Consider the following 4,905-nt stretch of genomic DNA (forward strand, 5'->3'; position numbering starts at 1 on the left):
CCAGTGAATTATTTGATATTACATAAATTTTACTTACAACTAAGGCCTTAAGAAATTAAATTCCTTACCCGTAAGTGCATAGTTTACAGTTGGTCTGATGATGAAAAGTCTGCCTTTCCTTATTGTATGCTAAGCTAACAAGGGCAATTATCATAGAGAAATTAACTTATACAACTAAGATACATTTTAGATTAAAAGATTAGGGTTTTTTTTTTTAAGTTCATTTATAAACCAATACATCATAGGAAAAGAAAAAAGTAAAAACTGTTTGGTAAATATATAACCTTGAAGGCCTTATTGTCCTGAAAGAAATATTATATTAGATACAAACATTTTGGGCCTTCTCAAATTACATTGGGTACAATTTCCTTCAGAGGTCAACTGTCCACCTCCTGGACTGCAGCATCCCTTCTACTGTCCCTGATGAGCTTGTCACCTGCTGCATTTCAAGTTGCAGCCCTAGGCCTAACTTCAGCCAAATCGCTGATAAGTAAGGTTAGATTTTGGAGAAGTTAACCTGGGCATACATGCAATGCTCCGTGCACACTTGGTTAACATGTGTCAGCACTAACTAGGGGACCATGTAGAAGATCTTGAGTAGAGAGTGGTAGACTGGAGTCAGGGAGGGTGACACAGACTATTAGTCTGGGCAGGAGAGAATTAAGTCATCGACATGGTTTTGCTCATCGTGAGTCACGATCCAACATTTAGCTTTTTTGATCTGTGGAAATCTAACCTGGATGATGCACTAGAGTAAAAAGAGTGGAAGTAAGGGAACTTTGTGTGGTAGTATACAAAATAGTCCAGATGTTCATGAAGATGGGGGGGGGTTAGAATTGCTATGGTAGATTGGACCTAAGAACCTACCATCTGACTGTGTTCTCTGGGATGATTCAGAGGATCTTCCTTTACTAAGGAAGTGAGGAAATCCATGGTGAGGAGGCAAAGACAACTCAGGCAAGCTTCCTAGTGACTGTGCTCCATGGGTCAGAGTTGACAGTCGGGATGCTTCCACTGAATTGCACTCCTCAATATTAAGACAGATGATAGACTTCTGGGACAGCAGAATCTGGATGCCAACATTTAACCTGGTGCCTGTTTAACCTCATAAGCTGTTTACCCGTTCACTCAGCCCCCAGAGAAATAGTGCCATATCCAGGGTAGAGGCTCCATTTCTGATGCTGGTTGGTTGGAAACTTAGAAGCTATATTGAGACAAAGTCCATATTGTGGGCTCAAGCATTGCTCCCATCCCTGCCACCAAGGCCACTGTTATCATGGGTCCATTACATATAAGCACAAAGGTAGTCAAGAAAAAAGGCAGGTTATCTGTAGGGTGGTCCATCTTGTCCATTTGGTTGTAAAGTGACTTCTTGTTGGTGGATGCTTTCTGGTTGGCATTAAAGTGATACATAAAGATCTGTAAGTATGATGCCCTCTCTGAGAGATCCATTCACAAGCTTATTCTCCAGTCCTTCCTGGCACTGTTCTTCCAGTCTTACCTCTTTACAGATACCTCTGACCAACTGGCGAAACCACTGATCACAGCCTAGGACTCTCTACCATATTATACCTTTCTTGAGTTATGAGGTACACAGCAAAGTGTACTTCTTGAAGCTTTGGCAAATGGGATAATTTCCTTTTACCGATGAGCTTCATGGTTACCTCTGAACGGAACTGTAATGAGGCCCAGTCTTCTTTTGTCTGGCACTAACATATCAAGCTTAAGTGAGGAGTGCTTCTTATCAACTAGGAATATTCAGATTAGATTGCTTTGTAAATGAGAAATAAACTTTTATTGTGTAGTTATTCTAGTAAATTCAGTTATATACTTTTTTGATCAACTATTTATAGCGATTTTATTAATCTTTTATAATATTAATCTTGACTATGTAAGTATATGTACATATATATCAGCTTAAGCATTTATACTTTAATCTTTTTTTGGTTTTATTTTGTTCTTATTATTTGTCTGAATAATCTTAGAGATTTGGTCTTCATTCTTTAAAATTCTTTTCCTAGTTAAAGAAAGATTCTTCTGGGATGATTTTGTATTAAAAATAACATATTTATCCATGTTATACGGAAGAACTCTACTGTCAAAATGGTATGAAAATTCTTTCATAGCTTAATCTATGATTTAATCTTAATCTTAATCATAGCTTAATCTGAATTTCATAGCATATGTATCTGTGATGAGTCAGAGTTCAAAATTTCTCTGGTAAGTATACTACTCATATTTGTATATATTAACTATTTTTCCTTTATTATACCCTGATTTTTTAGCAAGATGATCTGATATGACACATCTTGTTGTAAGGAGTCTATGGAACAAAGGAATAAGAACAAGCATTCTCACCAAAAAGAAAAAAAAGATAACTATGTGAGGTGATAGATGTGTTAGCTAACTTAATTGTGGTAATCATTTCACACTCTATACATATAAGAAATCATTATGTTGTACACTTTAAATAAATTGGAAATTTATTTGTCAATTATAACTCATTAAAGCTGAAAAAATTGTTTTACATTAAAAAAAGAATTTATATCTTAAAAATAGTTTCTGTGAGGCAACCTTAGAAATGAACCACTGATTATTTTTCATAGTGATATTTAAAAGTCCTGGGTTAATTTCTCCTTTTATAATGTGACAGTTATAAAACATATCCACACATTTTTTGATACTTCTCCAATTAAAATGTTGAGTCGGATTCCCCTCCCCTTGATTATGGATCATCCATATTGACTATCTTTTAACACATGGAATGAGGTGGAAGTAATGGGAAGGACTTATGAGACCAGGTTGGAAAGAGCTCGAGCACCAATCTCTTCCTGGGACTCTGCATTGTTCAGAATCAGCATGGATCAACCTGGCTGCCCTGAAGACACTAGGCCAGAGATACCACATGGGGTTAGTGACCAAACAACCAACAAACAGACAAGCTAATCTTCAGGTGATTTCAGCCTCTAAACTAGGACTACTCTAGCCAATGCCAAGTAGAGCAGGGATGAGTTATCCCCCTTGCAGAATTGTGAGCCCAGTATATATCCTTGTTTTGTTAGAGTTAGGTTGTTATATGGCAATAGATAACCAGAACCGATAACTCATTAAAACCCCCAGTAACTAAGCCAATATGAAATGTTTGGCTTTCTTATTGGGCAAAAACAGGGTGAAAAATGGATCTTCCAGATTCAAAAGAATTGACTGCAACATAAAGTTCTCCCCGTATCAGTTTTCTTGGGAATATGATTCACATGTAAAGCAACTTGCAAAAACCTAAAAATAATAAATTTCAGTTTTCCAAAATGAGAGAAATCACATCTACTTACAGTAGAGAAACAAATACATCAACATAAGGCCATAGAATGTTGTAGGTTGAAGGTAGCAAGTGTGTCTAAATCTCAAAGATAGTTAAGCTGTAGCACTGGACTGGGAATTGCCTATGCTGCTCTAGTAAAAAAAGATGCTGTCATTCACTTTGGATGAGCTCCAGTGAGATAACACATGATGAGGGGCAACAGCTGAGGAAGGGAATGTCAAAGGGGAGGGGCCTTTAAAACGGTTTTGATTTAATACAAGGCATGCACTATTAATAAAGAAGTTGAATGATACCTATGTGTTTTATAGGCTTATAAATTGGCTGTAGTAAAATATTTTACATCTTAGATCACTAGGTATTGTTTCAGCTTATTATGGGAGATATCTATCTAGAGTTGACTGAATTGTATTAATCTGAACCTAGTTTAATGATGCCTTAACATTTTTATGGGGGAATTTAATGTTTGCAATATCCATGTCCCTTCTTTGAAAGTGTGACTTATAGGTTTTTCATTTTCCTTAAATTATGAAATCCTTCATCTAATAAAGGAAAATGATTATAGTTTTGTAAAAAAGGCAAAGTCATTTAACAATTCATATAACTGTCTGTTGTAGGACTTTGCATGATAATTGTAATTTAGCTATTAGGGATTCTAAAGGCAGTTATCAGTCATACTCTACACTTCTGGGGGAATCAGGCAAAGCCCAAATTATTTAAAGTATTTTAAATTCCCAAGGGAAAAAAAAAAGACACTATAAACTGGGAATATACTTCTTAGTGACAGCATATTATTTCAAAGCAAAGAAGAAGTTCATCATAATATTCAAATGTATAAACCACAAACATTATTTTTGTTTATTTTGGATAGAGATATAATTTGTTCATTTTTAATAATGGAACTAGTAGCTCCTATAAGGAGAGAATTAGCAGATGTAAAGTATCAGTTGCAATGTGAAATTTGACCAACATTTTAGTAATCCTGGAACAACTAAGACATAAAGAATTAGGAAAAAACAGAAAATTGAAGAAGAGTAAGATATGGAATTATTTGCCCCATTATGTGGAAGTATGACCATGCGTTACCTCTGTAGTTTTTAGGCCATTTTATAAGACTGAGTATTTAACAACTCAATTTTAGTTGTTTAGTCAACTCAGTTTTAAAAATGAGTATTAAACAGCTAGATACATGAAAACATTTCAAAACACATATTAAATTAACCTGATATTTTTTCCAGATATAAATTTACTTTCAAGGTAAGAAACTATTTAGGTTTGCAAAATTTGGGGTTATTTCTACACCCAAACATATTTGGGGTTAAAATTTTGGTGTTGAGTTGGGGACAGAAAGTTTAATTCATTCAAACAATAGTTGTAAAAAAATAACCGGTTGGTTGACATTTATCAGAAGATTTTGAAGCCTTACGTAAATGAAGTCTATATTTTACTCATATTGTTCTCCACAACAGGAGAGGTTTTGAGCAAAACCTGCTCAAAAATAGTTTAAAAATTATGAAATTTGGTCATCTCAATTAATATTTATTGTTGTCTTAGTAACATCTTCTTGAAGATAAACATATTTGTTGGTA

The sequence above is a fragment of the Phocoena sinus genome, chromosome 10 (assembly GCF_008692025.1).
Source record: "Phocoena sinus isolate mPhoSin1 chromosome 10, mPhoSin1.pri, whole genome shotgun sequence".
In the NCBI taxonomy this organism is placed as follows: Eukaryota; Metazoa; Chordata; class Mammalia; order Artiodactyla; family Phocoenidae; genus Phocoena; species Phocoena sinus.